Below are 13,248 nucleotides of genomic sequence, written 5' to 3' on the forward strand. Positions count from 1 at the left end.
GGGGGCGAGCCACGCGCCGTCGATTGACGAGAGAACAGTTTCTGCAGTTTCTCCCGATACTTCTTGCCACTTCTCTTTGGCATCTAACGTATTGAAGATATATTCAGGCAATCTTATTATTTGCAAGAGTCAATGGAAACAAAAGTCCATAAGAACGATCGATGGGTTTTGGTTTGTTGAATGGCAGGGTATGGATAATCACTAGGTAGTTTTCTGGTTTGTGTTGCATTCTTAATAAGGCTCGACAATGAAGGAGCACTGTCAGAGTCTCGTTCAGAAATCCTGCGCTCAGGAAATCCTCATTACGCGCTACTCTGCAATTCGCTGTATCTTAATTAATATCTGGAGCGTTCGAGACGCTGCCTAGAACTGTCAGAGCTCTGTGTTATAAGCAAAAGAATCTGCCAGGAGCTGCTAAGCTACCTGAAGCAGAGATAGAAAGAAAAAAGTGCTATTGGGGGCTAGTTAAAGCTTCCCAAAGCGATAGCGTTTATGGTAGGCACTAGGCCTACCGCAGCTCTGCAGGAATGCGTGTGCATATGTGTGTGTGTGTGTATGTGTGTGTGTGTGTGTGTGTGTGTGTGTGTGTTAAGAACGAGGGGAACAGTAGATCGTCCTTAGGGATTATGGAATAATAATATCTAATGTTGGTAGGGATGAATTTGCATTACATGATTATGGAATCTGAATATAATATTAGGTGAAGTAAAAAGTTCTGAGCGTTTTTTCGCTTTATTTCGACGATGAAATTAACATAGTTAGGATTATCCGATTTCGATCAAATATGCGCCGTTTTGTTCGATAACTTTTGTCCATTTTGAAGGCAATTTCATTATTCCGCGGTTGAAGAAGTCCTCGTCCCTATTGGTAAAAAACTTAACCAGCTCATTTTCACAAGCCTCTCTTGAGGTCAGTTTTGTACCATCAAGAAAATTTTGCAAATGCTTGAAAAGGTGATAATCGCTTGGTGCCAAGTCTGGACTATACGGCGGGTGCAATAGAACCTTCCATCCAAGCTCTCGGAGCTTCTGGCGCGTCGTTAATGATATATGCGGCCTGGCGTTGTCTTGATGAAACACAACACTCTTCCTATTGACCAATTCTGGCCGCTTCTGGTCGATCGCCTGCTTCAATCTGGTCAGTTGTTGACAGTAGAGGTCCGAATTGAGTGTTTGGCCCGATGGGAGCAGCTCATAGTGGATGATTCCTTTCCAATCCCACCAAACACACAGCAAAACCTTCTTGGCCGTTAATCCGGGCTTGGCGATCGTTTGGGCCGGCTCACCGCGATTGGACCACGATCTTTTTCGGCTGTTGTTCTCGTATGTGACCCATTTTTCATCACCAGTCACCATCCGCTTCAAAAATGGGTCGATTTCGTTAAGTTTCAGCAAAGGATCGCAGGCATCAATTCGGTCAAAAGTTCTTTTGCGTCAATTCGTGTGGCATCCATACATCGAGCTTCTTCTTGAGACCAGCCTTATGCAAATGGTTCCAAACGGTTGACTGGCTAATCTTCAGTTCCTGGGCAATGGAATAAGTGCTCACATGCCGGTCCGACTCGACGATTTCCATGATTTTATCGACATTTTCGACGATTGGCCTACCAGAGCGTGCCTCATCTTCGACGTCCATATTACCAGAACGGAATCGTTGGAACCACCGCTTTGCTGTTGCATTCGATACTGTATTGGGTCCATAAACAGCACAAATTTTTTTGGCCGCCTGCTCCGCCTTTTCACCTTGGTCGTAGTGGTACTGAAGAATGTATCGAATTTTCTCTTTTTTTACCTCCATTTTGGAACGCTGTAACACACAAGTGGCTTGACCAAACACAAAACTATCACAGAACTTTTTTTGAAGCGTAATGTCACCTTTTAATCGCCGTATAGTATGACCCGATGCGATATATACATCGTTAGATATGGCTCACTAAAGACATCTAGCGGAAAACGCTCAGAACTTTTTACTTCACCTAATATATGTATTTCGTCTCAATTATAATGTAATATAATATAGTAGAGTAATAATAATGGTTAATACAATATTCTTAAGTTATGTCTATAATATTGAAGTAATAAATCAACGAATTTAAAGTTTGACGATAAGTGATTGCTAAAGGCCTACCGGGCTAGTGTCGGATTAATGTAGGGGAAATAAGAAAAGATAAAACTCACGGTCAGAATCTCGCAAAGACACGATGAGTCAGGTAAGAACACGCCCGTGCTGGCCCGTGCAGGTTCGCAAGGGATCGCAGGTGAGCGGTCGATGCTTCGCAATATCAGGATCACCGAACAAATGCCTGAGGTAATGGGTCGGAGAGTATACTTAGAGAAGCTCGAACAGAATGGCGACTGACTATAAGCCGAACTAAGCTTAGAATTACTGAAGAATTACTGAGCACTAAGCTGTGGGAGCACGGTTTTTATAGGTCTCGAGCGCGAGCTTCGGCTAGCCTCGGCTGCTTTCGACGGCGGTCGGTTCGCAGCGCCGCATCCGGTGGCAAGATGGTGGTCTCGAGCCGGTGTTTCTCAAAGGGATGCCGCTGCGCTTCGGCTTATCTTTTGATGCGCTCGGGTGGTCGGGTGACGTTATGCACGATGGCGTAATGCATAGCTTCGCGATGATGTCATGCTGAACGCGTTTATTCGTGTCTGCGTGAGTTCGCTTGCGAGTGTTCTTATATTATTCGAATTTCTCACTAATTCTTTCGTCATATATGGCGTTTGAGTGGTTGTATGAATAGTTCAGGGTTAATACATTTTATAAGGGCTGGTCAAGTTTTAACGATAAAGTGAAGGGAAAGGGCTGAAAATGCCGATTGAAGTTTCTGATAGGTCTGTCTTGAAGGGACAGGTTGGTTTAGGGCCATGTCGTGTTGCTACATCGTAGTGTTCTTTCCATAAAACTTCATTTCTATAATAATCTGAATTTTATCCTTGGTCATTTTTGACGAGTGAATTAGTAAGATTCATTGCTTTGGCTAAAATAAAACTTACAATGATTAATTAGGATTTATTCTACGAAAGCTCACGATTTTATGGACTTCGGATTGTTGTCTTTAACATATTTCTTAAATTCCTAATTATTTCCTGCTGTGAATTGGTTCTGCTCATAATATATTCTTTCCTTGTCTTCCAATATCGTGACTTCTCGTGTAGCGCTTCGAAGAGTTAAATACTATTTGGTTCAAGTAATATTTCATGTCTCAGATTAGTGCAAATCGGCCTTTGGTTGCCGCGGAATTTAAATACTGTAGTAATTCGCAAAAAATTAAGATTTCTGGGGCTGGGACGTTACTATGTATGTATTATGTTGATGACTGAACGCAGGCTGTGGTGTGAACAATTTTATTTTATACGAATGACTACTAATTCAAATATCTTAGAAAACAAACCACAATCAATTTTGGTTTTCAGGTCATTCTAAACTTGTAAGCGGTTCGACCTTGAAATGATCTTTAAAGATCATTTCGACTCTTAACATAACTTTAAATTGCTATTTAAATAATTCGATTAGACCTTCAAATGACTTTGAAGGTCAAGGTCAAGATGAAATTGAAGGTCGCCATCCGATGCCCCCCTCCCCCCAAACCCAACAACGTTTGTAAGGGTTATTTGGATTGGAGGCTCCCCGACAAGATATATATTCAAACGTCATTTCAAATATTTTGTCCCTGAAATAACCTCTGAAGGTCATTCTAAAATAATCATAAAAGTTATATACCATTTTGAAATTTTCTCAATATTTACTCCGTAATTAATGAAAATGTATAAATGAATCAGCGTACGAGAAGCAATAAGACAGGCTCTGTGTGTGAAAGAAATGGCTTATCTCTTAACAACGGTAAATAAACAACTGATTTCGAGGCGGAGTAAAAAGCGATATATAGCACGCGGCCGCGCGCCGAAAAATTATTGTCCTCCGTGACAGATTCACGTGACTCTCCGGGTTTACATATGAAAAAAATAATGAAATGCTATCATTTCCTCACCATCTAGCGGTAGATAGCACGGTGCGTTTTTTTATAGTAGTATCCCCAATAAGCCTAATCCAATCTCATTATTTAATGCAAAAATCGCTCGAAGGTCGTTCGCTCTGCTCTATACAGAGTTCGGCTCTTCGAACAATATTGCGCGTTGCACGATGCGCCATTTCCGGCGTGGTAGTACCAAAGGCCGCAACAATAGCTGCACGTACCTCGTTTTCTCTACTATTACGTCGATGTTCAATTAGATTTTTTATATGATCCCATACAAAAATCTTGTACGTTTAAGTCTGGCAATTGTGCCGGCTTAGTGATTGGGTCACCACGACCCATCCACTTATAAGGAGCGTCTAATATATCGCGTACTTGTCGAGAGAAGTGCGCAGGAGCTCCGCCATGCTGAAAAATCGGCTGCCCCCGTGTGCGAAGAGGCACATCGGCGTGGAGTACCGGCAACTCCATCTCTAAAAAGTTAGCGTATATTTCGCTATTTAAACGCGGTGGTAAAAAATACAGACCAATCTGAAAATCATCAACGAAAATATTTAGATTTAGTGGCGAGAGAAAGTTATTTTATTTTTATCGCTCACACATACCACTTGATCCGCGATCATTTCCGCCCATATGTAGATAGACCATCGATTCTGAAACGCACCTTCGCGGACAACGTGAGGATTTTCCTCGTTCCAATGTAAATAATTACGGCGTATTAAATACGCCGTTTGGCGTAAAAGTCGCCTCGTCGGTCCACAAAATACGGTCCGTGAAAGACAGATCTTGATGGTATTGCGCGAGAAAACCTGCGTGTTTTGCCGAAGGTTACATTTCAATAAAAATACCGCGAATATAAAAAAATCAATAATCACAATACCTTCACAAAAATTAATTTTTTGTTGTGCATCTCCTGGCAGCAGCTGTTGCACACGCTGATAATGGTACGGGTGCAATCAGTTCACACGTAAAACGTGATGCATTGCCTACCGCGAGAGTCCCGGTTTTCATGCCACATGTGTAAGTATACTAGGCCGGTTCTAACACAGGTCTCTGAGGGGGAGTGAGGGGCGGGGGGTATGACGTTACCAGGGGGATATGACGTCACCGCGGGCGGAGGGGTTATGACGTTGGAGGGGGGGTGCGTCACCGCGGCGGGGGGGTATGACGTCACCGCGGAGAGGTTATCAGCGGTCGATAATTGGGAGGGGGGCATACCGATGTTACTGACGGTCGATAATTTTTACCAATATTATATAACATAATATTACATTTAACTACATAATTTTTATCAACATATAATTTTTACCAACATATAATTACACAATATCGATAATACCGATAATAGTGTTGTTAATGACATAAATTTATATGATGATTTGTGGAATGCTGATATGCCAATTTTGATAATAGAGCGACACGATAAACACGAACTTTGTATGTGCTATCGAGACAGTTGTAACGTCCTGTTTGGTCACTCAGATTAACGAAACGTTTGCTCTCTCTTTGTTTTAGACCTGCCTGCATACACCGACAATAGTCTGGGGAGGTGGAGAACCGTGCACCGAGAGGAAGTTATAAGTGAGTGTGATTGTGTAGGGGATAATGCGATTATACCAGAATGATGTATGACGAGCTACTTAAGGTATCGATTTTGTATCTTGAATGAGGAATGTAAGAATTGAATAAAGATGAATCTATAATTACTCAATGTTTTATTCGTCCTTCAATATAAGCATTAAGGCTTCGACTATGGTTTGCTCGTTACTTGTTAGGTTCGACGCGGATCTGAATTTAGCGCCGGAGTTTATTTGTTATTCGTCTCGAGTTCTAAAAAGGGTGGATTATCCTTATTTGTTTCTTATATCAGCGCGCGAAGTTCTGTGTCTTGATTAATAGATGAACTAGTGGAGTACCCTCGATCGGAAGGTTGCGTGGTGTGTAGAGGTTCAGAGAGTGGGTCACGCGCCGTCAATTGACGAGAGAACAGTTTCTGCAGTTTCTCCCGATACTTTTTGCCACTCCTCTTTGGCATCTAACGTATTAAAGATATATTCAGGCAATCTTATTGTTTGTAGGAGTCAATAGAAACAAAAGTCCATAAGATCGATCGAGGTGGGTTTTAATTTATCAGACGGATGGGTAGGAGTTATCATTAAGGTGGTAAATTCAATTTTGGGTTTTAGTGTATTCTTAATAAGGCTTAATAATTAAGGAGCTCGGTCAGAGTCTCGTTCAGAAATCTTACGTCTAGGAAATCCTCATTACGCGCTACTCTGCAATTCGCTGTATCTTAATTAAGTTCCGGAGCATTCGAGACGCTGCCAAAAACTATCAGAGCTCTGTATGTATAAGCAAAAGAATGTGCCAGGAGCAGTTAAGCTACCTGAAGCAGAGATAGAGAGAGAAAGAAACGCTACTGGGGGCTATATAAAGCTTCCCAATACGACGGCGTATATGGTAGACACTAGGACTACCGCAGCTCTGCGGGAGAGTGTATACGTGTATGTATATGAGTATGTTAGGAATGGAAAATATAAGATCGTCCTTAGGGGCTATAGAACTATAGCATCTAGGTTTGGTAGAGAGGAACTTGAATTATATGACTACAGAATCTGAATATAATATATGTATTTTATCTCAATCGTGGTGTAATATAATATTGTAGAGTTGCAATAATGGATTATACGATATTTTTAAGCTACGTCAATAATATTAATGTACTGAATCAATGATAGGTATTGCACTAAAGACCTACTGGACAATTGCCCGGGTAATGTAAAGGGAATAAGAAATAAAACTCACGGTCGAAATCTTGCAGAGACACGATGAGTCAAATAAGAACACGCCTGTGCTGGTCCGTACAGGTTCGCAAGGGATCGCAGGTAAGTAGTTGAATCACCGAACAAATACCTGAGGCAACATGTCGGAGGGTATACTCAGAGATTTTCCCGAACAAAGGCTCACGCAGCTGCGTGAGTGTAAGACTTGAGAAATTGCACGGACAAAATACGAAAAATAATGCCGGGAGTGCTCCGGGAGCACGGTTCTTATAAGTCTCGAGCGCGAGCTTCGGTCAGCCTCGGTTGCTTCCGACGGCGGTCGGTTCGCAGCGCCGCATCCGGTGGCGAGATGGTGGTCTCGAGTCGGTGTTTTTCAAAGGGATGCCGCTGCGCCTCGGCTTATCTTTTGATGCGCTCGGTTGGTCGGATGACGTTATGTACGGTGGCGTGATGTATGGCATCGTGATGATGTCATGCTGAACGCGTTTATTCGTGTCTGCGCGAGTTTGCACGCGAGTATTCTTATATTATTTGAATTTCTTACTAATTCCTTCGTCATATATGGCCTTTGAGTGGTTGTATGGATAGTTCAGAGTCAGTACATTTTATAAGGGCTGGTCAAGTTTTAGCGCTAAGGTGAAGGTAAAGGGCTAAAAATGCCGTTTGAAGTTTATGATAGGTCTGTCTTGAAGGGACAGGCTGGTTTAGGGCCGTGTTTCTACATCGTAACGTTGTTTACATAAGATTTCATTTCTATAATAATCCGAATTTTATCTTTGGCCGTTTTTGACGAGTGAATTAGTAAGATTCATTGCTTTGGCTAAAATAAAACTTATAATGATTAATTAGGATTTATTCTACGAGAGCTCACGATATTGTGAACTTCGGATTGTTACTTTTAACATACTTCTTGAATTCTTAATTTTTTCTTAATGTAAATCAATTTGCTTATAATATATTCCTTCCTTGTCTCCCAATATCGTGACTTCTCGTGTGGCGCTTTGAAGAGTTTAAGTACTATTTAATTCATATGATATTCTATGTCTCAGATTAGTACAAATCGGCCTTTGGTTGTCGCGGAGTTTAAATACCGTAATGATCGCGAAAAATTAAAGTTTTCTGGGGCTGGGACGTTACATATGTGAGTATGTTAGGAATGGAAAATATAAGATCGTCCTTAGGGATTTTAGAACTATAGCATCTAGGTTTGGTAGAGAGGAACTTGAATTATATGACTACAGAATTTGAATATAATATATGTATATTACCTCAATTGCGGTGTGATATAATATTGTAGAGTAGCAATAATGGATTATACAATATTCTTAAGTTACGTCAATAATATTAGTATAATGAATTGAAAATTTGACGATAAGTACTTCGCTAAAGACCTACCGGACAATTGTTCGGGTAATGAAAGGGAAATAGAAGGTAAAACTCACGGTCGAAATCTCGCAGAGACACGATGAGTCAGATAAGAAAACGCCTGTGCTGGTCCGTGAAAGTTTGCAAGGGGTCGCAGGTAAGCGGTTGAATGCTTCATAATATCAGGATCACCGAACAAATGCCTGAGGCAACGTGTCGGAGAGTATACTCAGAGAAGTTCCTGAACAAAAGCTCACGCAGATGCGTGAGTGTAAGACTTGAGAAATTGCCCGAACAAAATGCGCGGAGTGCTCCGGGAGCGCGGTTCTTATAAGTCTCGAGCGCGAGCTTTGACCAGTCTCGGTTGCTTCCGACGGCGGTCGCTTCGCAACGCCGCATCCGGAGACGAGATGGTGGTCTCGAGTCGGTGTTTTTTCAAAGTGATGCCGCTGCGCTTCGGCTTATCTTTTGATGCGCTCGGGTGGTCGGATGACGCTATGTGCAGTGGCGTGATGCATGGCATGCTGAATGCGTTTATTCGTGTCTGCTGTAACGTCCCAGCCTTAAAAATCTTTTAATTTTACGCCACTGCGATGCTCAAATGCCGCATTGACCCAAGGCCGATTTGTATTAACCTGAGAGGTAATATACAAAATATTTTACTCCGGCAACGAACATTACTAATTCAATCGTTAGAAACGGCTAAAAGTAAAGACTAGTATATTAGTAGTGCTATTAGGACATATAGGAAAGCCATACATGACGAAAGGATTAGCGGAAGAATATATAGAAACGTACATTGTCATTATTATTTAAGGAGTCATAATTATTATACGACACCATAGTATAAGAATATTCGCAAAGCGAACTCGCTTAGGCACGAACGAACGCGTTCAGTATGACATCATCGCACCGCTATGCATCACGCCACCACGCATAACGTCATTCGGCCACCCGAGCGTATCAAAAGATAAGCCGAGGCGTAGAGCCATCCCTTTGAAACCTACCGACCCGGGACCACCGTGTCGCCGTGGAATTCGGCGCTGCGAGCCGACCGCCGTCGGAAGCTGCCGAAACCGAGCGAAGCTCCCTCCGAAGCCCTATAAAAACCGCTCCCGGAGCGCTCCTCGCATTTGTTCGGGAAGTTTTCAGTCCTTACATACACGTACACTACTTTCAATTATCCGGGAGAAACTTCAATTTATAAAGCCAACGAGTTTTCCTTCGCTAGTTATAATGCGGCATCTCTCCCGAGATCCTCCGACCTGTGTGCGAACTGCAGCGTCAGTACAAGCGTGCCCAGGCGAGTTCACCTACGACTAGCGGATCCTTACGATAAAGCGATCGTAAGTCTATTACTAATTCCACTTTTGTAACCGAACACTTGACCGGTGGGATCCAAGCGATCACCTATCGATAACTCACTATTTTTTATCCAACTCTATTATTACTCCGATATTAATACTATTTAATGTATCTAGTATAGTTGTAAGAATTTTACATATCTACTCGTTAAAAAACCTTAGTCGTATTCGCTCTTACAATATATCATTTAGCTATTACGTCATCTATTCTCTTTAAGGGCGATTCGCATCCTAATTATCCAGCCCTACCTCGCGCAAATACTCTGATCTCGACGTATCACTGGCAAGTGTGTCAGTTATATACCCATTACACACACTCTTGCAGAGCTGCGGTGTCCTCCGTGACACCATAACACTGCTAATGCACTAGGTAGCATTAACCGCTCCTAGTCGTATCTTCTTGCTTTCTTAAGACTGAGCTCTGACAGTTCTCGGCAGCATCCCACGAGTGCTCCGGAACTTAGTTAACATACAGCGAATTGTGAAGTAGCGCGTGAGGACTTCCTGGCTAGCGAGTCAGTGGAGATCCGATCGAGACTTCAACAGATTCATTGCGTGCGGGACCTTACTCGCTAAGGCTTGAGAGATCAGAGATTTTATCATTGCTTTACACCCATACCCATTTTGATAAATCGCTCTTACTGAATTTTACTATTGAGATTAAGTCACAACAACATGAAATGTTTTGTTAACAAATTAGATGCCGAAGAGAAGTGGTAGAAAACATAAAGAGCGACTGCGAAAGTGGTCCTCACGCACTGCAGAACGAAGTGTACCGGTTACCGCAGCGCTCGGCTCTCCAAATCCCATGGAAAGAGGGTATTTTGTTATAAATTTGGGAAGTTATTACATAAAGGTTCGCGCGTCATTGAGATCACTTCCACCGAGACATGTTACGCTGACCTTACCCTTTATTAAAGAGGAACCAGAATATACTGAATTGTTGTCGAAAGATCACGAGGTTCCAAATTCGAATTTAAATTTACATAAAGAATTAACTAGTAGTGAGCAAGCCGTAGTCGACGCTTTAGTAAATGTACTTACCAACAACTAATAAACTACATTTTGGTGATCAAATTCATTTCATTTCTCATATGCCACACGCCACAACTACGATCCAACAAAATTACATCTGATTAGTTTAATTTTTTTAATTATTATTCAGAAGGTTTACCTCCATTATTATTAATTTATAATCTCGACTACTATTTTATAATTCCAAATAATATAATTAAAATTAAATTCATAATTTATATAGTTATGATTCCAATAACTTAGCATATAATTCTAATACCTTCGATTCACGAGTAAAAGTTATTTTACACACGCCACAACCACGATCCAACAAAATTACATCTGATTAGTTTAATTTTTTATTATTATTCAGAAGGTTTACCATAAAAAGAGGAGGGAATACTAGGTGGCGGCGGGACGCCGTGCGTTCGAGATCTGCGTATCTTTTTCGTTCCAGAAAGAGAAAAATATCGAGAGCGCGGTCTTGCTAGGCCGGGATTCGAACCCGGGTCTTTCGCTTGCCGGGCGACTGCTCTAAACCACTGAGCTACCTGACGCTCCACGCTCACGACACTCTCCTCTTTCTAGATAACGTTCAGAGATGCCGTTCGGAAGCGACATCTCTGGCGCGATTCCGAGCGCACGGCGATTATAGAGAGAAACAATGTTACTGTACCAAATGGTACAGCTGTCAGTCTCTCAAAGTCAAAGGTTGCTAGAAGGAGGAGGGCATACTAGGTGGCGGCGGGACGCCGTGCGTTCGAGATCTGCGTATCTTTTTCGTTCCAGAAAGAGAAAAATATCGAGAGCGCGGTCTTGCTAGGCCGGGATTCGAACCCGGGTCTTTCGCTTGCCGGGCGACTGCTCTAAACCACTGAGCTACCTGACGCTCCACGCTCACGACACTCTCCTCTTTCTAGATAACGTTCAGAGATGCCGTTCGGAAGCGACATCTCTGGCGCGATTCCGAGCGCACGGCGATTATAGAGAGAAACAATGTTACTGTACCAAATGGTACAGCTGTCAGTCTCTCAAAGTCAAAGGTTGCTAGAAGGAGGAGGGCATACTAGGTGGCGGCGGGACGCCGTGCGTTCGAGATCTGCGTATCTTTTTCGTTCCAGAAAGAGAAAAATATCGAGAGCGCGGTCTTGCTAGGCCGGGACTCGAATCCGGGTCTTTCGCTTGCCGGACGACTGCTTTAAACCACTGAGCTACCTGACGCTCCACGCTCACGACACTCTCCTCTTCCTAGATAACGTTCAGAGATGTCGTTCGGAAGCGACATCTCTGGTGTGATCCCGAGCGCACGGCGACTACAAAGAGAAACAATGTTACTGTACCAAATGGTACAGCTGTCAGTCTCTCAAAGTCAAAGGTTGCTATCCTTTAAGACCTACCTCCTTTACCTCCATTATTATTAATTTATAACCTCGAGACTACCATTTTATAATTCCAAATAATATAATTATAATTAAATTCATAATTTATATAGTTATGATTTCAATAACTTAGCATATAATCCTAATACCTTTGATTCACGAGTAAAAGTTATTTTATTTTTTGCTCCATTTGCATACACCAATTAGATTCGCTTCATATCATAACTGCATTTTACTAAAATATAACTTGTTAGAGCACTACAAACAATTTACCTAAATAAGAAGTTAACCATTAGATATAGTAATTCGCGATATTTAACCAGCTTCATTCTCACCTTATTTAAATACACATATTAATAACTCCCTTTCGGTGCACTGCTCTCTACCAGCCCTGGCTATTGTCGGTGTAAGCAGGCAGGCCAAAAACCAAAGAGAGCATAACCTTTTTTGTGTCTGAGTGGTCACAAGAGACGTTACACACAACCTCGCTTTGATAAAAGTATAACTGGTTAATGAATTATCCCCAATTTATATCCTAGAGATCCCCTTTTGCTAACTTCAAAGCTCCCGAGTTATAATCTCAAGGCATTAATATACAACCTCAATTCCACTAACTTATAAATAAAGGTTACTTTATTTCTCATTCCACTTACATACACCAAGCGAATTCTCTTCATGTTACAACTTCATTCTATTGAGACTACAACTAGTTAGAGCACCACTATCAACTTATTTCAAACCGAGTAAGAGGTTTTCTTCCTGATATAGTAATTTGTAACACATAAATCACTTCTTTCTCACTTTATTTAAACACTCGTACTCATAACTCCCTCTCGGTGCATGCTCCCTACCAGCCCTGGCTATTGTCGGTGAATGCAGGCAGACCTAAAATAAAAGAGAGCATAACTTTTCTTGTGTCTGAGTGGTCACAGGAAATGTTACATCACTACTTTCCTCAGATATGAGGAAAAGCTTTTCTCGTACAGAGCGTTACGTATGCTTGGCCATGGTATTGAGTTAAATGCGTTCTTGATATCTAGGCTTACCGCCAGCGCCACTCCGCTGCCCGCCACAGCACCACTTGTTTTACCTTCAGGAGGGCATCATAGGTCGACTTCCCTTTCCTGAAGCCGAACTGATTTTCGGATAAATCCGCGCTCGGACACTCTGCCATCCAGTCCTCAGGACGACCAGCGAGAACGCATTCAAACGTCTTGCCGATCTCGTTGAGGAGGCATATTGGCCTCATTTTGGCTGCTTGTCCCGCCGTGTCGCCACCTTTTGCAGGTTTTGGTATAAGGACCAGTCTGGCCCTCTTCCATACTGCAGGAAACATCCTGTTTTAAGCAGACGTTAAAACTTGA

The 13,248-nt window shown here is 42.2% G+C and overlaps 2 non-coding genes across 2 annotated transcripts; both read right to left on the reverse strand.

Moving 5' to 3' along the window:
• Positions 1-10,989: 10,989 nt before the first annotated feature.
• On the reverse strand, positions 10,990-11,062 carry Trnaa-ggc. Its single transcript has one exon. It is a non-coding gene; the product is annotated as a tRNA-Ala (tRNA).
• A 259-nt stretch (positions 11,063-11,321) lies between these two features.
• Positions 11,322-11,394, reverse strand: Trnaa-ggc. Its single transcript has one exon. It is a non-coding gene; the product is annotated as a tRNA-Ala (tRNA).
• Between the last annotated feature and the right edge of the window lie 1,854 nt (positions 11,395-13,248).

The sequence above is a fragment of the Odontomachus brunneus genome, unplaced genomic scaffold (genome assembly GCF_010583005.1).
Source record: "Odontomachus brunneus isolate Ranch 3 - 2012 unplaced genomic scaffold, Obru_v1 Obru_scaffold_145, whole genome shotgun sequence".
Classification (NCBI taxonomy): Eukaryota; Metazoa; Arthropoda; class Insecta; order Hymenoptera; family Formicidae; genus Odontomachus; species Odontomachus brunneus.